We start from the raw sequence: 25,416 nt of genomic DNA, 5'->3' as shown, positions 1-25,416 counted from the left end.
AGGTCCAGAAAACCAAACATCATATGGTCTCTCTCACATGTGAGTCCTAGCTGCAAATGATTGGACTTCTGTGTGAGTAGGAATAAACTCAGTAGTAGAGGCCAGTAAGCTATAAAGGAGATACAAAAGGAACAGAAAGAGAGGGAGGGGGATCTTAATAGGATGGTATTATATATATGTAAGTACAAGAACAGATTAATAGGGGTGACAAGGCCTAAGTGAGGTCAGGGGAAGAGATTGAGTAAAGGAAAGTTGGAGTGAGGGCTAATAAAAATCTAAGAGGATATAAATAGGTCATATGGAAACCTAATTTTTTGTATATTTGAACATACAGTAGCCATAGATCGTTATTAGAAAAATTTCAGTGCCAGGGATGGGATACCTTCCAGGGAATTGTTGGCCAGAGAGGTCCCTGATACCCTCAAAACATTACAGGTCACTGTTGAGGCCCTTGGTTTCCTACCAGGAATAGATGGTAAGACCCTATTGCTGAAGACTCCACATACTTGGGCTGTGAGGTCACTGAGAAATTCTGTTAGAGCTGAACTGAAAACCTCCTACATGTAGCTCAGCTGACAGAAAGCTGGAAAAAGCTATGTTGCATGCATAGGAGAGAGAGAAATCACCAGTGGAGATACTCAGCAGTGGACACTGCAAGCCTTATATGTGGCCAGCCATGCCAAATGAGCCAACGGGTGCTATAGTGGCATGTCTATTATGGGGGAAACCAGCCACCATCTCATGTGACTGGAGGCCCACTTCATGGGACGGGATACATCCCTGATACTGAAAGCCTACCACAGGGGTAGGTATGAGCCCTAAGGGTGTAATGTCTGCTGATGTCTGGCTAAATGTAAATACTGTACTCACCAAACTTCCCAGTATGAACTTCTCTTAATGTTTATACCCATATATTAATGCTCCTCTCACTTTTGGTTAGAGAATCTTCTCTTTTCAACTGGCAGTGACCTTGGGATGACTCAGAAGGCACCATAGTCCTGAGAGTAAGTGACAGAGCAAGGCTCAGTCTGGAAATAACTCTATAACACTTTCTAAGGCTCAGGATCCATTGCCAAAGAGGTGGTGGAAAAAATGTAAGGGCCAAAGGAAGGGTAGGGCTCCTTACAACATGCTCCTCCAGACACAAAATGTCCTGAATATCCATGACCTCACAGAGCCTGACACTACCTACTCAATACAATCATAATAGGAGGAAATGATCATGACATCAAAATAAAATATTGAGAGGGGGAGGGAATAATGGATATTGGAGTTTCAAAGGCGAAAAAGGGAGGAGGGAGGGAATTACCATGGGATATTTTTTACAATCATGAAGGTTGTTAATAATAAATAAACAAGTAAAACCCACAAAAGGAAGGCAATCCATTCCATCAACTATTAGCTAACAATCTTATGGGTTTGTCCACTAAATATAATAATATGTTAATGTTACTGGAGACAAAATAACAAAACAAGACCATCCTGTACACCACACAGAATCAGCACTCCTAATCTCCTTAGTCATCCAACAACATTGCCTATGCATCCACTTTACCCCCTCTCAACCATCTCTTAACCCCCTTCAATCACCTTTGAATGGTTGAACAAAACATCTCCCCTCCCACCAGTAAGTAATTACCCCCAGAATGGGTCTTTTTCTGCAATAAGATTGCCTTTCAAGCTTTGCCTGTCAATTTCTCTGGGATCTGTTCCATTGGCTATATCCTTCCTCTGCTACAATCTCTCATGTTCCCTTGCCAGATAACCCAGAGCTTGCCCTCAGTCTGTGGTGACTATTTAATCTTCCTAGGTCCTGTACACATGAAAGTTGTGGCAGCTTTTCTTTTGCCCACACCAGGCTGTGTAGTGGGTATTCAAAAGGAAATCTTCAAGTCGGCCTGCATTTTTAGCAAAACCACCAATCTTACTGCATGAGTTTTGGTAGAAATTAATGAAAAAAATAAAATAAAAGAGCTCTGTACCACAATATTAGCAAAGAGAGTCACTATTGATTTCTTACTATTAAAACATCAGATGGACACAGAACCTGAGGAGAGATTCAGCCCATCATACCTCACTAGGGCCCCAGCTGAAGCAGAGTAATTGGGAAAATGAGCAAGAGGGCTGCTTTCTTGGTGAATCTGGTACCAGCACAAGGGTGAAGGACATAGAAACAAGAACACTGAACTCCTACCAAACCAGATATCCAGAGACTCAGAGGTTCCCAAGATCTCATCACTGAAATAGACCTAAAAGGAAGCCAACATGGCTCAGGGAAATTCATGGAAGAGGGGGCAGAAAGATTGTTAGAGCCACAAGTTGGGGCATTATGCACAGAGACATTGCCTCTTACCCATAACTTACATCTACCCCCATAATGCACAACCCACAATCCCCAAGGAGGAGGGTCCCTTCTGAGGAGGTAAGACAGGGAGGAGGATAACAATGGTACCAACATTACTATTTACACAATGAGTATGTACATAACTAATAAAGAAAAAAAAATGAAATGTCAAAAAAACCCATCATATTGGCTATCAGCAATTCCCTGATATGTGTTGCTTCAATATCAGACAATTCCAATATCATCCAACAACAAATAGACCAAACAAAACAAGTGGTTAAGAAAATCCACAAAAGCCACTTTTGGTCAGGCTTAGGACAGTGATTCCTATGGCTAAGCTCTTTTCTGGATCATCTGATCCTTCTCATCATAACTGTGGCTCCCTGTCTGCTCTAATTCATCAGCCAATGGGTCAACTCTAAAATTAATGTACCTCAATGTTTCCTGTGTCCCTGCATTCACAATGGATCACCCCCCTAATAGCCTGTCTCCCACCTCCTATCCTTTTGAACTAGCATCAACCAAAAGATCAAAACATCATGCCAGAATGCCTACTCAAATGAGATTCCACCCTGATCTGGACCCTAGGGAAATGAATACCCTACCCCAACTCTGTCTTATTGGTCATCAGGAAGCAGTTCAGAAACCTGATTCATTGACCTTTCTCATTTTACTTGTCCTCAGAATCTGGAATGTAAGGGTTAATAAGTCATTACAGTCACAGAAATTACTGTGACATGCTAACCCAGGAACAGGTTTTAATACAGAGTAAATTCTTAAATTCTTTGGGGTAACTTCCCAAACCACAACCTGATAAAGTCACCTGCTGAAGGAGCTATGCAAACTGACTGTCCATCAAAAAACTAGTCAAAACCTAGGAGTACTACCTGGGGAAACAACTCATGAAAGGAAATGGATCTGTTATATCCCCTTTCCCTCTCCTTCCCTCATTATCTTCCCTACCTGTCTCTTCCCTTTAAATATCCAGCTCAGACGGCTCAGTGTAGCAGCTTCAAATCTGTTCCTGCCATCATTATTTGCCCACTCTTCAATAAAGAATATCCTGATGCTGAGGTGGTAAATTTTCTCTACTTTCACATCATTCTAGTTGGTTTAGTCTCACCTCTGATCCAACAGTGGCAAAGGAAAATCTTATTGGGGCCTCCAGAGATGTTGCAAAAATTCTATGGAAAGATCACTTCAAATGCCAGAATGAGTGAAAGTAGAAGTTATTTATTGGGGGCCAAAGAGTTTGAATAGCTTCCAAAAGAAGCTCTGGCCTCAAGCTGAGATCTTACTTTGATTTTTTAGTTTTCATAGCTGGGGGTGGGGAGGTTAGTGACAAACAAGATTGGTCAATTGGATATCAATCATTTCTGTAGTCAGACTACTCTAACAATGGAATCCACTTGACTTTGCTTAAGCCAAAACTGTAGTTCCTTCTTATTGTCCTTCTGAGCCCTTTCTGGACAGTCCTGTCTTTGGGATTTTTTTCATCTGTTGACAAAGATAAGTTTAGCTCCTTAGCAATTAACTCTTTCAGTAACTCAATGAATCAGTTCAACTTTTAGCTTCTTACCACAATATAACTGCCTTTGAGTAGTCCATTACTTCTGTAAGGCACCCCTCACCTTGTTCTGTAAGTAATCTCATTAAACTCATTGGTTCACCAAATTGGTTTTGTTGTTATTGTACTTTAGTTTGTTATCTGTATCCCATCTGGGGACAAATAGACATGGGTTCCCATTGCCATAGGGGGAACATTTCCCACAATATCTATATATTACAATTGAGTCTGAAACTATTTTGTATTTTGCAATTTTCTAATTATTCTCCAATCCCTTATTAGGAAATCAAGAAAGCTCTTAAAACAACCCACTAAACAATTGGAACATAAACAATTAAGTCCTATTTTGTGGAGGGAGTTCTGACCAACAGTCAAAGGCTACCTTTTCCTCTTTCTTTTTTCCCCTCCCTCCTTCCCTGTCCCTCAGGTGAATACTCAGAAGAGGATGTTGCATAATGTTGCAAATGGTGTAGAGTGACAGGTGATGACTCTTAGAATACCACTTATTGTACTCACTGCTCATCTCTTGAAAATCCTTACACGAAAATATTCCTTCCCTTAGTGGAATAAGGCACGCTGGGGACAGTGAACAAAAGTGCATCATCTGCCCCAAGATGGCGACCACCTAGCTGCACTGCAAATACCGGGGAAAGAAAGGCAAGAAATTAAGGATTATCAGGGTTTTCTTGCCAGAGGGAGGGCACAGAGTTGGGGAAAAAAGGGAATCGTGGATCCCCTCTTGGGTGGGTAGGCTACCCCCCCATACAGCCACCGAGCCCCGAGCCCCAAGTGGCTGTGCTCTGATTGCATGCCCACCAGACCGCTATGCTGTGCTCTGATCGCACACCCACGGGAACCTCCACCGCTGTGCTCCGTTCACACACCCGCCAGGAACTCCACTGCTGTGCTCCATTTGCACACCCATGGGGATCTCCCCACCCCCAGGGACCTCGACCAATGTGCTCTGATCCTGCGCACCCACCTGCTTTGCTGTGCTCGGTTTGCACACCTGCGGGAACAATGCCACTGTGATCACGTGGCTGCCAGACCACCTGCTGCTGTGTTCCGATCACATGCCCACTGGCCAGCCTCTGCTGTGCCCTGATCCTGTGCCCACAGCAGCTACCTCTGCACTACAATTGCATGTGCAGCAGGCCCAGTCCCACAGCAAGGGCCACACAAGCCCACAGTGAGTCACTAGCGCCAGCACACAGGTGCCATCACCTACCTGTTCGTCACCACCCATTCCCCACTCCCCTTTGGTGGGAGAATGCCAACTGTTTACATGTCCCAGTGTTCCAAGCCAGAGTTTTGGCAGCTTCAGTGCTTGCTACCTCATTCCCCTTTCAAGCTCGAAGGCAGGCAGCTTTGGTGCATTACTCGGTGAGAATTCAAGCAACTTTGGCACCCCTGTCAGGCAGTAGATAGGCGGCTTTGGCAAGACAGAGTAAAAACCCAGGCTGCTTGGCAATTGCCCCAGGCTACCTTGGATTCTCATTGCGCTAGAGCCCAGGCTGGTCCACCCACCTACCTGCTCATACACTGTCATGGGTAGACCACAGTGCAAAAGAAATAACATGAAAAATAAAATGCAAGAAAATCCATATAGATCACCCAGTCCAACAAGGATTACATCTAACCAAAACATAGAAGAGTTTTTAGGATCAGAACATCAAGTGGAAGCTAAGAGCAATGCAACCCTGACCAACCTAGTGTTAGAACTTGCAGGAAAGGAACAAAGGACCGATAATCGTGTGGATGCTACCGTCAGTAAGCTAGAGCAATATGCTAAGACATTGGAAGGAATTCAAAGAGAGCTAAGAGAGTTGAGGGAGAGTGTAAAACAAGAGGACCTTAAAAATCAGCTGGCCACACTAAATGAAAACATAAAGAAATGCAAGGATGAATTCCAAGAATCATCAAGAAAATCAGAAAATGAGGTGAAAAGGGAGCTGGACAGAATGATGGAAGTGATAAATAGGAAAGTAGTAGAAAATGCAAACTTAATTGAACAAGTCCAAAACTTTCTAGAGGCTCTCAAGAATAGAGTCAGCGAATAGGAGGATAGAAACAATGATCTGGAATACAAGATGGAAGAAATAGTTTGAGAGTTCAAAAATTTCAGTAAGTTCAAAAGTTCCTGTGAACAAAACATGAGGGAACTGTGGGATACATATAACATCCTAATATCAGAATCATTGAAATACCAGAAGGAGAAGAATTTCAGACCAAAGGCATGGAGAACTTATTTAACAAAATAATTCAAGAAAACTTCCCCAGTCTCTTAAAAGAAAGGCCCATCAAGATAAAAGAAGTGAACAGAACTCCAAACAGACTGGACCAAAGGAGAAACTCCCCAAAACATATTATCATTAAGACCCTAAACATTGACACCAAAGAGAAAATCCTAAAATCAGCTAGGGAAAAATAGCACACCACTTTCAAAGGAAACCCCATAAGAATTACTTCATACTTCTCAATGGAAACCTTAAAAGCTAGAAGGGCCTTGAAATAAACTCTCAAAACTCTAAGAAACTATGGCTTCCAACCCAAACTACTCTACCCAGCAAAAGTTTCCCTCATAATAGATGAGGAAAGAAATACTTTCCATGGCAAAATTCAGCTTTACAATTATATGAACACAAAACCAAAACTACAGAAAGTATTCCAGGAAATTCTCCACAGAGAAGAAACAAATAACCAAACACAAATGCCTACAAGAAGCAGATCACAACAACCAAACCCAGAATAGACACAAAAAATTTCAAATTCCATGAAAACACCAACACACCTCTACCACCACAACATGACAGGGATCAAATCAAATCTCACAGAAAAAGAAATAAGGGACATAGTCCCATTTTCAATACCAACAAAAATAAAATAAAATACCTTGGAATAACATTAACCAAGGAAGTAAAAGATCTATACAAGGAAAATATAAAAACTCTCAAAAAAGAAATTGAGGAGGACTTGAGAAGATGGAAAGACCTCCCATGCTCCTGGATAGGCAGAATTAACCTTGTGAAGATGACAATCCTACCAAAGGCAATATATAGATTTAATGCAATTCCAATTAAAATCCCTACAGTGTTCTTCACAGAGATAGAAATGATCTCAAATTTCATATGGAAAAATAGAAGGCCTCGCATATCCAAACATGTCCTCAGCAAAAAAATACCTCTGTTGGCATCACCATACCTGATCTAAAGCTATATTACAAAGCATAGTAATAATAATAATAATAATAAAAAGCATGGTACTGGCTTAAAAACAGGAGTACAGACCAATGGAATAGACTTGAGGACCCAGATTTTGGGTCAAGCAACTATAGTTACTTGATATTCAACAAAGGCCTGAACCATATAGGTTGGAAAAAAGATGGCATCTTCAACAAATGGTGCTGGACAAACTGGATAAACACATGCAGGAAACTAATACTTGACCCACACATTTCACCATGCACTATACTCAAATCCAAATGGAACAAACACCTCAACATAAGACCAGAAACTCGAATAATACTGGAAGAAAAATTTAGGATGTACTTTCCATGATATAGAAAAAGACTTCCTGAACAAAACCCCAGTGGCTCATGTTCTTAAACAGTCACTCAACCAATGGGATCATATGAAGCTGAAGAGTTTCTTTACAGACAAGAATATAATAAGGAAAGCCAATAGAATACACAAAGAATGGGAGAAAATATTTGCGGGTTATCCAGCTGATAGAGGCCTAATCTCTAGAATCTACAAAGAACTCAAAATTCTAAACAATAACAAGACAAACACCCCACTCACAAAACAGGGCCCAGAGTTGAACAGGCAGTTCACAGAGGAAGAAATACAAATGGCAAACACACACTTAAGAAAATGTTCAGCATCCCTAATCATCAGAGAAATGCAAATTAAAACAACTATGAGATTCCACCTTACCCCAATAAGGATAGCCAACATCAAAAAATCAAATGAAAATAAATGCTGGAGAGGATGTGGAGAAGCAGGACCACTCATTCACTGTTGGTGGGAATGTAGGATGGTACAACCACTTTGGAAAGCAATATGGAGACTCCTGAAAAAGCTGACTATAGAGATACCAACAGACCCAGTTATACCCTTACTGGGCATTTATCCTAAAACTTTCAGACCACAGGCCAGAGAGATTTGCTCAACCATGTTTGTAGCGGCTCAATTCATAACAGCTAAAAGGGGGAATCAACCCAATTGTCCGTCACTAGAAGAATGTATAACTAAGATGTGGTATATCTACACAATGCAATTCTATACAGCAGTAAGAAAAAACAACACAAAGAAATTTGAGAAAAAATGGTTGAACCTGGAACAGATCATTCTCAGTGAACTTACCCAATCACAGAAAAAAAAATCATCGTATAGTCTCACTCATCTACAACACCTAACCTGAATCCACCCAAGATGCCTTACATACCCGGCAAGTATCTCATGGACTAGACACTAGGATGGATGGGGAGGGATGGGAGGACACCGAAGGGGTGGGAAACACTAATCTGGACCCAAATGGCAATGGTACCATAAAATTCCCTTAGGAAACACCTGAACCACAAGACACTGGAGAGGGTTGGATCAAGACTAACCTAAATCTTCTACATCTTCCCTCCCTCCCTCATCCTCTCCCCCCTTCTCTCTCTCCTCTCTAACTCGTGTATATTAGTTATGTTTTTTCCTCATTTTCTTAGTGGGCACTGACCTGTAACCCCCACTACCAGCATGGGGCTATCATCCACAATGAGCTTTTAATCAGATAAACCTACAAGGTTTCCTAAAAGAAAGACAGACTTCTGTCAGAGTACTTGATGACCCACCAAAGGTCAGTGGTAAGACCCTATTGCTGAAGACTCCATACGCAGCTGACACGGAAAATGGAATGCATGGCTGGAGGCCAGGAGACAGTCAGTCCTCACACAGTCAGAGTGTCTAGTGCCAGAAGGTGCTACATGGGTGACTGGGGGGAAATGACCAATATCTGGCCAAGCATCTCATGGTCTAACCTAATTAGCAACAAATAACCTGGTATGATGCCCACACAAGTGCAATAGTGGCACACATACGTGGTGGGGAACGAACTGATCTTGATTTAGCTAACTGATCTGCTCAGTGATACGAGACCCATAGCTGGAGCTGGAAAACAAGTCAGAACCATATCCAAACATAAGCCCACCCTCCAATATCAAGCTACCATCAATCATGGGGTACAAGAGGACCTACTCCTATTAAACTGCCTATCAAAAAAGTAAGGGTTATCTCATTTTTCCTTGTGTTAACTTATTCTCCATTGGAGAATCTGCTTCTCTTTTTCAGATACATGCAGATGCTAAGGAGAGAGCCATCCCACTGTAGCTCAAAAGGGCCCTGGTTGAAACTAAGAAAAATTGACAAAACAAGCAAGGGTGCTCTTTTCCTGATGAATCAGATACCAGCACAAGGGGGAAGGAGACCAACAAAAATCACCTCCTACCAAATCAGAGAGCCAGAGCCTCAGAGGCCCTCAGCACCTCAGCACTGAAGCAGAACATAAATGAACCCAACATGGCTCAGGGAAATTTTGCGGAAGAGGGGGCAGAAAGAATGTCAGAGTCACATGTTGGGTCATGATATGCACAGACATTTATCGTGCCAATAACTGTGGGCTAACTCCACAATGCATGACCAATATACATCATCAAGGCGGGGTCATTGGGAGGGGTTAACCTAGCAAGCTCCTCAGCTTCTATAATTTCTTCTTCTATAATTATAATATAATTCATTACTACTTATCCAAAACTTTACTAAATTTTAGTATTCAACTATCCCATTCTGTGGAAGGAAAAATGTACTATAATTAATAAGGCATGTAATAAGGCTACTGAGATCTCCCTTGTGCAACAAAACTTGAAGATTGCTGAAGGAACGTGTTGTGATTGCTCTGAGCTATAGGGAATAACTCTAGGTTAGAAAAAGAGATAGGTGTATGAATTTAGTGATGGGCAAGTCTACAACAAACTATTCCCACATTGCTACCGTCATTGCCTTCACATTCTCCAGATCCTCTCAGGCTCCTGGTAACTGGTTTGGGGAAGATTTTATTGATCTGCAGAGTTAAAATATTCTTATATTTTCCTATCCATAATGCTCTGTATTTAAATCAACTTTCTGGAAAAAGACATGCTACCATTGTACAACAAGCCCTGCTTGTTAAACCAGTTTTCTGAGGTAAGTGCTTTTGATGTGCCTCCATCAGTAGCCCAGGCTGACCTGAAACTCACTCCTGCCTTGGTCTGTGGCCTTCTGAGTGCTAAGATCACAAGTGTGAGGCCTGAGCTCTCTTTTTATTTTTTTTTTAATTTGTTTTTTTTTTTTGAGATATGTTCTCACTTTAGCCCAGGCTGACCAGGAATTAATCTTATAGTCTCAGGGTAGCCTTAAACTCAGTGATCTTCCTACTTCTGCCTTCCAAGTGCTAGGATTAAAGGAGTGCACCACCATGTCTGGACTGATATTTCGTAAGGGAAGAGTAGGAGCCATTTCATTCCTCTGCTGGGATCCAGTTTGGCCATTAGAAACCAGGGGAGGGACCTCTGTGTAAGATGATGTGATTCTACGTTGATTCCCACAAGACTCATTTTGGCTTGTCACTTAGAACAAGCTTGGTGGTGATCCACAGGGAATCCTCATACATCTTACTGCCATCCATGCATGCCACATTATAAAACTTGTTTATACAAAGTTTTAAGATAAGCCTTAACAGTAAATGATTTTATAAGCTCAGATCCAGTTCATACTAAAATAGAATGGCTTTTGTTTTGTTTTACAAGGTTTAATTTTCATATTTTGTAAGGAGCTCTACCTATGATCTATCTGCTCCATGTAGGGTCAAAACCCCCTGGAGTCCAGGCATGGTGGTGCACACCTTTAATCCCAACACTTGGGAGGCGGAGGTAGGAGGACTGCCATGAGTTCGAGGCTACTGAGACTACATAGTGAATTCCAGGTCGGCCTGGGCTAGAGTAAGAAAAAAAAAAAAAAAAAAAAAAAACCTCTGGACACTGTAGGTTGACCAATGCCTGAGATCCAAAGGACAATTTCCAATTGCTTTCTTTTTTTGTTTGTTTGTTTTTTGTTTTTTGAGGTAGGGTCTTACTCTGGCTCAGGCTGACCTGGAATTCACAATGTAGTCTCAGGGTGGCCTCAAACTCATGGTGATCCTCCTACCTCTGCTTCCCAAGTGCTGGGATTAAAGGCATGCGCCACCACACCCAGCGACAATTGCTTTCTTACTGGCATGTGATACAATGCTCTTTATATTCCATGGGAAAATGGAGACCTAAATTAATCCTGCTGGGATTCATGTCAGTAGCCTTAGAAAGCCAAGGTATTTCCAAGCTGATGTGTCAATGGCAAACCCAGTTAACTTATTCAGATAATGCTGAAGTGTATCTCTTAGGGCTTCATTGAAATCTTAATTCTAAATATTTGGTACAAAAGATTAAAGTTCTGATTTCAGATTACTCTTTGAATAGCTGAGATGCCTTTACTCCTTCATTTACAGTGTAGCCAGCTCAAGCTGTTTCAGAATCTCTTGCTGCTGTGAATGGACACTTGTTGGATTTTATATGGTTGTGGTAAGATTGATTGAACCCAGTGGAGCACGCTTTGCAGGCAAGGCACCTTTACCTGCTGAACCATTTATCCAGACCCTCAAGCTGTTTGAAAAGTGAAGTTTGGGCTGGAGAGATGGCTTAGCAGTTAAGTGCTTGCTTGTGAAGCCTAAGGACCCCGGTTTGAGGCTCAATTCCCCAGGACACATGTTAAAATCAGAAATGGTGATACCACCAGCCTTATTTTTGTTGCTCAGTATTATTTTAGATATTCGAGTTTTTTTGTGATTCCAGATGAATTTTGGATTGTTTTTTATATTTCCATGAAGAATGCTTTTGGAATTTGGGGACTGCATCAAATGTGAAGATTGCTTTTGGTAAGATTGCCATTTTCACAATATTGATTCTTCCAATCCAGGAACAAGGCATGTGTTTCAACTTCCTAGTGTCTTCTGCAATTTTTTGCTTGAGCATTTTAAAGTGTTAATTGTAGAGATATTCTATTTCTTTGGTTAGGCTTATTCCAAGGTACTTTATTTTCTTTGCTTCAATTGTAAATGGGAGTGATTCTCTGATTTCATCCTCTGTGTGTTTGTTGTTTGCATATAGGAAGGCTACTGATTTCTATGTATTTATTTTGTGTCCTGCTAGATGGTGGTATGTGTTTATCAGCTCTAATAGTTTGCTGGTAGAGTCTTTAGGGTCCTTTATATATAGAATCATGTCATCTGCAAATAATGATAACTTGATCTCTTCCTTTCCAATTTGTACCCCTTTCATGTGCATCTCTTGCTTTATTGCTATGGCTAAGACTTCCAGTACTATATTATATAAAAGTGGGGACAGTGAAACCTTGTCTTATTCCTGATTTTAGTGGAAAAGTTTCCACTTTTTCCCCATTTAGTAATGTGCTGGCTGTAGGCTTGTCATAAATAGCCTATATTATATTGAGATATGATCCTTCTATTCCTAGTCTCTGTAGGACTTTTATCATGACGGGATGTTGGACTTTCTCAAATTATTTTTCTGTGTATAATGAGATGATCATATGATTTTTGTCCTTCAGTCCATTTATATAATGTATTATATTTATTGATTTGTGTATGTTGAACCATCCCTGCATCTCTGGTATAAAGCCTACTTGGTCCAGCTAAATGATCTTTCTGATATATTCTTGTATTCTGTTTGCCAATATTTTCTTGAAGATTTTTGCATCTATGTTCATGAGGGAGATTGGTTTGTAATTTTCCTTTTTTGTTCTATCTTTGCCTGGTTTTGGTATCAGGGTGATACTGGCTTCAAGGAAGGAGTTTGGTAGGATTCCTTGTTTTTCTATTTTTGGAAAAACTTAAGAAACAATGGGGTTAATTCTTCTCTGAATGTCTGGTAAAATTCAGCAGTGAATCCATCTGGGCCTGGGCTTCTTTTAGATGGGACATTTTTGATAACTGTATAGGTCTATTTAAGTGATTAATCTCATCTTGATTTTGTTTAGGTAGGTCATATAAATCAAGGAAATCATCCATTTCTTCCAGATTTTCATACTTAGTGTAGTATATGTTTTTATAGTATGTCCCTATGATTTTTAAATTTCTCTGATATCTGTTGTGATGCTGCCTTTTTCATCTGTAACTTTATTAATTTCTGTCTCTTGTCTCTTTCTTTTGGTCAGATTTGCTAAGTATTTATCAATCTTGTTTATCATTTCAAGGAACCAACTCTTTGTTTAATTGATTCTTTGGATTGTTGGGTTTTTTGTTTGTTTGTTTAGTTTCCATTGCATTCAATTTCTGCCATAATCTTTATTATTTATTCTCATCTACTGATTTTTGTTTGCCTTGTTCTTCTTTTTCCAAGGCTTTAAGGTGAAGCATTAAGTTGTTTACTTGCAACCTTTCTAATTTCTTAATATAGGAACTTAAAGCTATAAATTTACCTCTTAGAACTGCCTTTATTGTGTCCCAGAAATTTTGGTATGTTGTGTTCTTATTATTGTTTGACTCTATGAAGTTTTTGATTTCCTTCTTGATTTCTTCATTGGGCCATTCGTCATTTAGTAGTGTATTGTTTAGTTTCCATGATTTCGTGTACGATCTATAGCTTTTCTTGCTATTGATTTGTAGTTTGAGTCCATTGTGGTGAGAGAATGCAAGGAGATATTTCAGTTTTCCTGTATTTGTTAAGATTTACTTTGTGTCCTAATTTATGGTTTATTTTGTAGAATGTCCCATGTGCTGCTAAAGAGAATGTATATTCTGCAGCATTTGGATAAAATGTCCTGTATATATCTGTTAGGTCCTTTCCTTCTATGACCTCATTTAGTCCAGATGCCTCTCTGTTTATTTTTTCCCAGGATGACCTGTCAACTGATGAGAGTGGGCTGTTGAACTCCCCCACTACCACTGTGCTTGGTGTTATCTGTTACCTTAGTTCTAATAGCATTTATTTGATGAAGTTGGGAGCCCCCATGTTAGGTACATTTATGTTTAGGATTGTAATGTCCTCCTGTTGCAGTCACTATAATGTGACCTTCCTTATCTTTCTTGAGTAACATTGGACTGAATTCTACCTTGTCAGATATTAATATAGCAACCCCTACTTGTTTTCTAGGCCCATTTTCTTGAAACACCATTTTCCAACCTTTCTCCCTAAGATAATGTCCATCCTTTGTTGAAAGGTGTGTTTCTTGGAGACAACAAATTGTAGGATCCTGCTTTTTAACCCAGTCTGCAAACCTATGTCATTTGGTTGGGGCATTGAGGCCATTGATATTAAGAGATATTATTGAAAGGTGTGTATTTATGTTTGCCTATTTTTTGTAGTTCCAGCTCTACCTTTGCTCTCTTGTGTTAACTAGTATTTGAGTATTGTTTGTTTTTTCTAGGTTCCTTATATGTGTGCTTATCCTTATCTTTGGCATGGAGGATTCTTTCAAGTATTCTCTGTAGAGCTGGTTTTGTCTTCAAATAGTCTTTTAGCCTGCTTTTGTTATGGAATGTCCTTATTTCTCTGTCTATTTGAATGGATAGCTTTGCAGGATAAAGCAACCTTGGTTAACAGTTGTTATCTTTCAGAACATGGAATATGTCACTCTAAGCCCTTCTGGCTTTCAAAGTTTGTGTTGAGTAATCTGCTGTAGTCCTGATGGGTTTTTCTTTGGAGGTAACTTGATTTTTCTCTAACTGCTTTCAATATTTTTTTTTTTCCTTTGGACTGTGTGTTTGGTAGTTTGATTATAATATGACAAGGAGAGGTTCTTTCCAGGTTTTGTCTGGCTGGTGTTCTAAAAGCTTCCTGTATCCACATTGGCACCTCTTTCCCAATTTGGTGGAACTTTTCTTCTATGATTTTGTTGAAGATGCCTACTATGGCTTTGGAGTAAAATTCTTCTCCTTCTACTATGCCCTAAATTCTTATATTTGATCTTTTCATAGTGTCCCGAATATCTTTAAATTCCCATTCATACTTTTCTATTACTTTGTCTTTCTCTTTGTTGGACTGCATTAGATCTGCCACCTGGTCTTCTAGCTTATATATTCTGTCCTCTACTTCATCCATTCTATTGGTGAGATTTTCTATGGAGTTTTTATTTCATTAACTGTGTTCTTCATTGCTAGTAATTCTGACTGGTTTTCCTTTATTATTTCTATTTCCTTATTCATGTCTTATATTGATTTCTTTATTTCATTAAATTGATGTCCTGTGTCTCCTTTGATTCCTTTGATTTCCTCTTTCATTCCTTTGATTTATTCTTTATCTTCTTTGAACATATTTACAATCATTCTTTTAAAATCTTTCTCAGGCATTTCCTCTAACTTGTTCTCACTGGAGGTCATTTCTGATGCATTAATACTTTTTGATGGATTTATCTTGTCTTGATTTTTGGTGTTTCTTGTGTTATAATGTATATATTTTTGCATCTTGGATTAAGTTAATGCTTGAAGTTTCTAGCTAGCTGGGCATTCTTAGCTGTATCAATCAATCTAATATATTATCTTCAGGGTAGAAGCTTAAGGTGTTAGGTGTGGCTCTTAAGACTCTCAGAGTATCTACAAAAATGTTCCTAGTGAGTATTTAAGTAGGCTGAGCAGAACAAAATACAGATAGATTCTAAGATATAACTAAACATTGTACACATTCAATGAAAGACATCACTGAGTATTTATGTAAGAGTAGGTATTATAACAACCAGATCCTCTATCAACAATGAGGTTAAGATTTCTGGTCTGTTGAGGGTTCCAAGTCAGCTTGTGACCAAGTTAGACCCTTCCCTGGTACAATCCATGTTACCTTTTTGGATGATTTTGGTCCAGTTATGCTGTGCTTTTCTTGTGTCCTTTGGTGCCCTGTGGGTTCAAATAGGCTGACTGGTTCACTGGACTGCTGTTATGTTTTCTGTATCTGTTCACTGTCTTTTCCTACAGGGCAAGCCAAGCATGCATGGCAGCTGTGGCCCTGCAGACCTGACAGGGCCCACTGCTGGATCTGTTGCTGCCACTGCCCCACCAGTGCTGAAGCTGCCTCTGCTGGATCCGCTGCTCCTGGAGCCATTGCTGCCACTGCTGGAGCCGTTGCTGCCCCTGTCCTAGCCAGAGATGCCAGCTTCTGCTGATGCTGCTGCCAGAGTCTCTGCTGCCCGAGCTGCTTTGGCCTGCCTGTGTGGGCTCTTGATGCTCTGGATCTCACCTACTTCTCTGCTGTCATTTTAATTTTTTATACACCTCACTTTTTAGTAAATGTGTGCATTTTTCTGGGTTTTCTTTGGCTTTTCCTCCCCTAGGCTATTTTGATGTGGTTCCTACGCCACCATCTTAACTGGAAGTCTTTTGTGTATTTTTTTGAGATGTCCTTCCATTGAGGGCTATACGTATTTAGACATCATTGTTCCTGGCTTACAAAACAGTACAATAATATACATTCCTTATATAGCTTTTGAGGAACTAGAACTTTTCAAAATAACAAACCGAGTAGTGTAGTTTTTGTTAATAGTACTTGCTGTGCAAAAACCTACTTGCTGTGGATGAATATTCTGTAAAAATTGCTTCAAATGGAAAGATCTTGACATTTTATTTTACTAACATGGCTATCTTACTAAATCATCTAAAATCACAGGCCAGGGTGATGAGGCATGCATTGGATCAGTCTGTTTTAGGTAGAAATAAGTATTCTGAGTAGCATGATTTGGCTTTTGCTGTTCCTAAGAGTCTCTGAAAACAATGCCTTTCAGGTATAGCTTAGGAAAGTTAGTGTCTCAGGCTTTGGGGTTTCTGAAATCATTGGTTTCAACTTTCTGCTATATCTCTGCTGTTGGAAATCTAGATAGCATAATCTTATGATAAGCATCTTTTTTTCCTTGCCAAAAAAAAAAAAAAAAAAACTGTATTAACCGATTATAAGAGCAAGGTGTTTGAAATGATCTGCAATATCACAGTCCATTTCTTCTTCATACTCAATGATTTCTGGAAATGCATACTGTAGAATTTCATGTGTAATGATGCAGCAGTCACGTTAACAGACCTCACTGCAGTATGGTTAGCTGTTTCACTCCAAGTAAAATCAGCTACTTTGGGGATTCTAAAAGTACTTCAAATTATAGAGGGTGTGTATAAAAATACAAAACATTTATTAATAAATTACAGTGACCTATTCATTCTATAGTTCTTAAATTCCAAATTCTGAGGTTGGAAAATGTGATTTGATCAAGCTATTGGCATTACTGTTATCAAAAATAATTCCCTTTGGGGCTGGAGAGATGGCTTAGCAGTTAAGCGCTTGCCTGTGAAGCCTAAGGACCCCGGTTCGAGGCTCAGTTCCCCAGGTCCCACGTTAGCCAGATGCACAAGGGGGCGCACACGTCTGGAGTTCATTTGCAGTGGCTGGAAGCCCTGGCGCGCCCATTCTCTCTCTCTCCCTCTATCTGTCTTTCTCTCTGTGTCTGTCGCTCTCAAATAAATAAATAAATAATTAAAAAAAAATAATTCCCTTTGAATTTTAATGTAGAATATGTCCACTTCCAAAGGGGACTTAAGGCACTAAAGAATATTTTAAAGTGATTCCAAATGTTATAGAACAGTGAAGATATTCCAGTACTTAGCTTGAGAAAATAAAAAAATATTTTGCAAGGGTAAATCAACCCTACAACATGGTGGCACATAGCCAAGCGTGGTGGTGCACGCCTTTAATCCCAGCACTCGGGAGGCAGAGGTAGGAGGATCGCAGTGAGTTCAAGGCCACCCTGAGACTACATATTTAATTCCATGTCAGCCTGGGCTAGAGTGAGACCCTACCTCGAAAATAAAATAAAAAAATAAAAAAAAAAAAACATGGTGGCACATCTTTTCTTTACAGAACAGATTCCTGCCCTACCTGCCAGAGTCTTCCTTCATTCTTAGTATGAGAGAACACTGGGGAAAACAATTAAAGCAACTAGAGTGGCTATGCAAATTCCTCTAATCAAAACTGCTTACATAAAATTATTGTATACTCTTCAGGGTTTTATGTTCTTCAGCTGAAAAGCATCTTAAAAGTTAGTGTGGACTTGAGGGCTTTTTGTTTGTTTGTTGTTGTTTTTAATATATCAAGAGCTTCCTGGGAAAGGAAAAAAAAAGCTATTACAGATGTACAGCATGGAACTATAGTCTTTAGTCCTTTATTGTATTGGTACTATTATGATATATTATATCATATCCTTTTATTAAGAAAACACTGGGACGATTACTGATCAATAATGAATGCCATAGACAACTTAGTGCCATTGCAAGACACGGATGCTCCAGGTTTTTTTTTTTTTGTTTGTTTGTTTGTTTGTTTGTTTGAGGTAGGGTCTCACTTTAGCTCAGGCTGACCTGTAATTCACTATATAGTCTCATGGCGGCCTCGAACTTATGGAGATCCTCCTACCTCTGCCTCCCAAGCACTGGGATGAAAGGCATGAACACAAGGCCTTAGATGCTCTGGTTTTGAAGTTCCTACAACCCATGCTGCTAAGCTACAGGAAATGTCCAGCTGATCCCACTAAACAGTTCATCCCTCTGGTCCCAGAAGACCCTTGAGGTTGGGCCAGTCATACACAATCTAATGCTCTAAATCTTTAAGACTCCTCATTGATTGTGGCTAAAAACTCCTGTTACAATGCTTGTCCAGTTCCTTCAGAATCATTCTGAAGACAACTCCTTGGACACCTCCTCCTCTAGTCCCCAATAGTCATCACTTGGTTGATCAAGTCCACCAGAAATGTTCTCAGAAACGCTATCGCAAGTCAGCATGTTCGCAAATGGCTTCACTGTCCTTCGAGCTACAGTACAGCATAGCATGCTCGTTTGTAGCTGGGGATGGGCGTCAGGTTGTTCAAGTGACATTAAGGGCGTATGGGGGGGGGCGGAGCCGCAGCAGCCCGTTTCCCTGAGTCACCCGCAGGGCGGGAGGCTGGGGCCGGTCTGCCCACACCACTTCGCTCCTGGTCCAGGGGGCAGGTCGCGACCACAGCAGACGCGGGCGAAGGAAGCGGCGGCGGGATGCTTCCTCCCCAGCAGTCCCACAACACAGACACGTGGCCACCTCCTTCAGCCCACAAGGTGCAGCAACAAGTGCCTCCCTAACCTCAGCTCTCCAGTTCTGCAGCCATCAAAGCGACCCTTCCCTGCACCAGCGTCATGTGCCCAGGGAAGTGCAGGGGTGGGACTCACAGCGCCTACAGAAATGACTCGGTCTCCCCGAGTCCATTGATGTGACAAAATGTTAACCCCCCAAAAAGAAGGTGTGGGGAGTTAGGAACCCAAGACTAGAGAAAGTGATGAGTCTTTAAAAGGAAAAGAAAAATAGTCCCTGGGTTCCTCTTTTTTTCCTTTCTTTCGCACAGCTGCAGGTGGGCAGGCAAGGAGCAGCTCTGGGGGCTCTCTGAGATTTTTCTTTTTAACATTTGAATTCTTTCCTGAGTTCCTTAACTGCATTTTGAAGTAGCTCAAAGGAATGAAAATATAAAAGAGATTTTTTTTTTTTTTAATTTCCTGCAGAGCAAGAAGAGTGTAATTACCTAATCAGGCATATTTCTCCTCTTTCTTCTCTTTCTTTTGTCTTCCAATATGGTCAATAATAAAGATAACCAATTTTCAAAGTAAAGATAATGGATGATTTGACAGTATTTTCTGTGGAATGCTGGCAGAAAACACAACTGTGGCTTGGAGAGATGGCTTAGTGGTTAAGGCACCTGCCTGCAAAGCCAAAGGACCCAGGTTTATTCCCCAGTACCCACATAAAACAGATGCACATGCATCTGGAGTTCTTTTGCAGCTGCTGAAGGACCTGACAAACCCATTCTCTGTCCCCCCCCCCCAATTAAGTATACAATTTTTAAAAATGCAATTGCTTTGTTTCACAATGGATGCTGGCTGTAGCATAAAGATACATTCATCACTGCATTTATACATGTTAGCGATTTTAAGACAGTGTAGATACCCATCTGCATATGTGCAAGGATATGATATGACCATGCAACACACAAGATGGAATCTAAAGGAGGGTCAATGTAGTCCATTGGAATGAGGCCTTGAACTAACTTTACTCAAAGCTTTTACTGAGATATTAAGGCAGTAAATGTCATGAACAGTTTAGGCTGAACTGAAAAAATATTTATTACTCCTGAAATAGGGCATATCATAGGTTGTTGAAGCAAACAGTTTGGTTTGGAACATGCTTATGCCATAAGCAAGTCTTTTGTACAAGCTGTTGAGCTCCTTGTGTCTTAGCTCACACCAAAGGCTCATGGTGTTCCATGTCCTCAGGCATATCCTGTGCAAATATTAATCTGTTGTTGACAAACAGGAAATCCACAAAGAGGAATCTCATTACTGCAAAGAGAGATCAATGAGTTGTGTCATGTGTTTGTTGGATAATGCCTAACTGGTGAATCCACAGGCCAGAAAGTCTTTGTTACTATGGCAGTATGTGATGGCTCTTCCTCACAACAATGGCATCAGAAGGGGTAAGGTAGCTGACATGATGACTTGAAAAGCTTTGCCTCCTCTGTAGAATGTAGTACTTTAGAAAGAGGGACACTTGCTGGACATGGTGGCACATGCCAATAGGATATTGCTGAAGAGGCAGAGGCAAGAACATCAGAAAGAGTGATGCTTATGCACCTCCCCTGGTTGGGTAGAGAGGATCAACATTGCCCTGTTTGGGAAGAATGCCTCCGACAGTCAAAAGAGGCAATACCATGGATCTTATAGTGATGAGAGTACCAAGTGTCCACCCAATGGTGACAAGATATGTTTTACCAAGTATAAGATCACCCCAAGCTTCTGGGAAGGAATTTCTTGCTTATAGAAGGGAAATCAGAAATTTAAGTCTTAAAATTTCAGGTGAATAATTCCCTGTCTTAAAAGACTTCATAAAAGGTAGACTTTTTGTAAATTTATTATGATTTAAATTTTTTTTAAAAAATTGATTGGAGCTACATTGTCTTCAAGTTCAGAAGTTATCATTTATAAAACAGGATTTAATAGGCAATAAACCACCATGAATTATTTTGATGATTTATGATTGAAAGGTTAATAGCCTTCCTTGAAAACTAAAGGGAAATAAAGAGTAAATAACTATCCCTAACGCTTGTGGGTAATAAAGAAATTTGGAACCCTTTCCTGATTGATGGACTCCCCTTAGCCTAGATGGCTGTGAAGGACCAGAGTATTCATTCTCCCTTAGATATTCCTGGCTGAAGAAACCTATTCTGAACAAGGACACAAACAGGTACAATTTTCTTATCAATTGCACTTGGTCCAGTCTGTTTTTCTTTGGATCCTCCTTATAAGCTTACACCCTAGCCTGGCTCAGTGCTTCAGCCTTCATCCTGTGTTAAAGCTGAGGACTTTCGCTATTTTCTCTAATAAACAGTTTATCTGGAGAGATGAAGTTTGGTGTTTTCTTTTGCTTTTCTCATATACTTTCCTTACAATGATTCTATTATAATGTGGATCTGCAATGTTCCCTGCATACTGCTGTGTATGCACATGTGGTTCCTAATGTGTGGCCATGTTTTGTGAAGCTATGGAACCTTTAGAAAGTCGAGTCTAGCTGAAGGAAAAGGGTTACTGGAGGTGGGAGTATACCTTAAGGATCATAACCCATCTCCCAGGGTATCTAACCATTAGTCTATCAGAAGAACCCAGGTACATTCCAAGTAATCAGTCCAGTCTACGTGGACATGATACCATTTGCCACGCTCCAGACTTCTGCTTTACTTTCACTTTCTGTTTTACATTCTAGTAAACCCTCCTTTGCCTACCCTTCTATTGTGTTTACACTCTTCATTCTTTACAGTTCTTAAGACTAGAACTCAAGAGCCCCTGGCTTGAGGAGCTTAGTGACCACTGAGTATCCTATGCTCTAACCTCTAAGCTCAGTTTATCCAAAGCTGAGAAAAGTTTTGTCACTTTCAAAAAGAGAAGCACTCCACAGGGGGCAGGTAATCAAACAGAATGAGCACTTTTTAGTCCCAAGTCTCTGTGCTTCATTTGACACAGCGACTGAAGATGCTCTCTCATTTTTTGGAAACAGACAAACAACAAACAAACAAACAACTTTGTCACTGTTGTAAAAAAGAAGCCTTCTCCCTCCAAGTTCCTGTTTTGGTTCACTCCAGAGTGAGCCTGTCTTTCACAAGAACTCCTGTCATCCATGATCTGTTTTCAGGAGGAGGTGAAGGCACTGTTGTACAAAGTCACTGCTGGGGTGTGCCAATTCCACAGTGATATTTCCTCATTGATTCATTATCCTTCCTTTTCCTTCACAATATTATAATGTACATGCAAATTATATGCATATAACACAATGTGTGTTCGCTTACTTTTTAGCTCCCACCACTATCCTATCAAGTACCATTAGGGGGAAGACACTGCCTGTTACCTCACTTATGTACCTGATTCAAGACTGACATATGATAATACTCAGTAAATCTTCATGGTTGAATACCTTCATTCCCTCCTGATCCTAGCGTCTAATAGTTGCAAATTTTCAAATCTCACTTTTTATTGTTCCAATAGGAATAAAAGTAGTAATCTATGAGAGGAGTTGATGGGGATAGGCAGATAAGGAATGGATCAGGGGAATGCCAGGCATCATTTATTTATAAAGTTAAGCACAAAAGCAGAAGTTAGAAAAGAAGAGAAAAACCTTTTAAAAGCCAGCAATTCTATATGTCTTGAGGGAGCTAATGTGGTGAGCTGAACTCTAGTTCCTCATTACCATGACAAGAGAGAGATTGTAAAAGCCAGTCCTGCTGCCCACAGAAGTGGACTCAGAGCTCTTGAGGCCCTCCCATCATGAAGGGAGCTTTCTGAAATAAAGTATTTTACTTTTACTATTCTACCGAGTCTCTTCATTTCTGGAGCATCCCAATCTTTGCTCAAGAAACAGGCTCATATCCCTGAGATATCAGGGGACTCCTGCTTCAGGCTGCATGAAGAATGAAATTAATGTTGGATATTAGCTCTGATTTTATACTACCTGTATTCTTTACATGTGCCAGCATCCATAATAGCACATAAGAACTATCTGTAGGTTGATGTTTGAGAATTCCCAATCCTCATTTTCACGAACATCTACTGGAAATATAAATCATTAAACAGGCTATCCCTACCAATGCTCATGAAAATTCAAATATCTCCTTGAAGCTGACAGCCTAAAGGCATTATGATAGATCAAGTGCCCCTCATCCACAATACTCAGGCAGGAAGTACTTGAATTGCAGTTTTTGAGGTATTAGAATATTTGCAGATACATAATGAGCTGTCTAGAGAATCTGACCCAAGTTTAAACCCACAGTTCACTTATGTTTTATTGAACTTATAAAATGTCTTGAGCATGCCTACTCCCATGTTTGGCCAGCAACCTGTCATATGAGGTCATATGTGGACTTTTCTACTTGCTGCATTAGGTCAGCACCCAAGAGGGTTTAGAGTACTTCATCTTTCAAATTTTGGTGATAGACTAAAATTCCAATTGACCCTCAGTATTTCAGGACCAATGTCCCTGTGGGAATGCAATAGTAAATACACTGATAACTGCTGCTGGCTTTTCAGCACAATAGGATATTTAAAGAGAACCTGGAGGATCCAAGGCTAAATTTGCCTTTGCCACATGTTCAAATGTTCCCAAATTAGCTTTGGTAGAGCTGCTTAATAGATATCACAGATACATCCTATTATGAGACTTTTTCTGGGAAGACATGAATAAACATCTATTTTTCCTAAATAGGGCCCCAAAGACAGACTAAAGAAATTATTTCACCCAAGTCTAGTTTTGTGAACTAGAGTATGTGTGTGTGTGTGTGTGTGTGTGTGTGTGTACACATGCATGCTTTTGTTGTTGCTATTATTGAGCAAATACTGTTTCTTTGCAAAAACAAAGCCACTCATTTGTATATTTAGAAATTCAGTTAGTTAATCAAGTTCTTTCATTATGCCAAACTGGTTTAGTTGATTCATCACTGAGCTAATGAGAAGTTCTGGGGTCATAAGCTGCAATCTAATTAACATTGTTTCTTTCCACCTCTTGTCTACTGAGAACATGGAAAGGTTCAACACAGTTTAAATTTAGAAGATGTTGATGATATTTGTCAAAAAGATTTCAAAAGAAATTAAGTTTTCTATTCTAACTTCTTAAATTCATAACATTTTATTTTAATGGTGCTGTGCTATTATTTTAAGACACCTAAGACTTTTATTCAAGCTATTTCAGGAAGGAATTAACCTTGTATTGACTAGATTGATCAACTTTCAGAGAAATGGAAATGGCCCAATCTGTCTTCAGAATAGTTCCAACAAGTCCTGACTTGTTCTCACTAATTCTGAAAACACAAGTAATTAGAATTCTTTGAGATTTCATTTAGATTGTACTTACCAATAGGAAAAATAGAAGACATTAGGTAGTTCCAATCTTCTGCAAATGTTTTCTGAGAGAGCTCAGTTTGATACAATTATCATTAAAAAATGGGGACCGATCATGTTTTGTTAACACATTATACCTTAGTTGTTGTTTGTTGTTGTTATTCTAAAATCAGACCTAGCTTTTTATTCAATTCACCTTTTTTCATGATTTTGAAATAGTAACTGCATAGTTTTAAAGCTCAAAAACAGAAATTTTAGAAGCACAAGTTTGTTAACAGGCACAATTATTTGATTATCACTATGTAAAATATTTCTGAGTCCTTTCTCATGTACAACATTTCCAAGTTCAATGTAGAACATTGAGCTATACCAAATCAACAGAAAAAAAGGGAATGGTCTAAAAGACAGTTACAGACAGAAAATCACAAACACAGCCAATCCTCAGCTCACATCTCTCAAACTAAATTAACTTTCTTGAAATATTTACCAATATTTTCATTGTTCTCTAGATATTATCTTTTATTTAACATTTTAGGTTAGCCTGGAACTGACTAAGAAGCCCAGGCTAGCTGTGAAATCACAACACTCTACTTTCCTTATCCTCCTGAGTGCTAGGATTGTTGGCATGAACTACCTCCACTGCTTTTGCTTAACCATTAAAAATAAGGCTTAACAGAGTTCTATTGTACAACATGGTAACTAGAGTTAACAAAAATATTTCACATTCTTAAAAAATGCTAAGGGCTGGGGAGATGGTTCCATGGGTAAACTGCTTGTTGTGTGAGGACCTGAGTTTGAATCCCTTGTACTCACATAAAGTTCTAGGTATGGTGGCAAATGCCTGTAATTCCAACCCTGGGAGGCAGACAGGAGTATCCATGTGACTTGCTGTCTAGCTAATCTACTGAAGAAGCTAAAGAAAGAAACTTGGGTGGAGGTTACATTAAAATACCAGGAAGAGGGCTGGAGAGGTGGCTGAGTGGTTAAGGCACTTGCCTGCATAGCCTAA

Source organism: Jaculus jaculus, chromosome 3 (genome assembly GCF_020740685.1).
Source record: "Jaculus jaculus isolate mJacJac1 chromosome 3, mJacJac1.mat.Y.cur, whole genome shotgun sequence".
Lineage (NCBI taxonomy): Eukaryota > Metazoa > Chordata > Mammalia > Rodentia > Dipodidae > Jaculus > Jaculus jaculus.
This window is presented reverse-complemented; position numbering follows the sequence as displayed.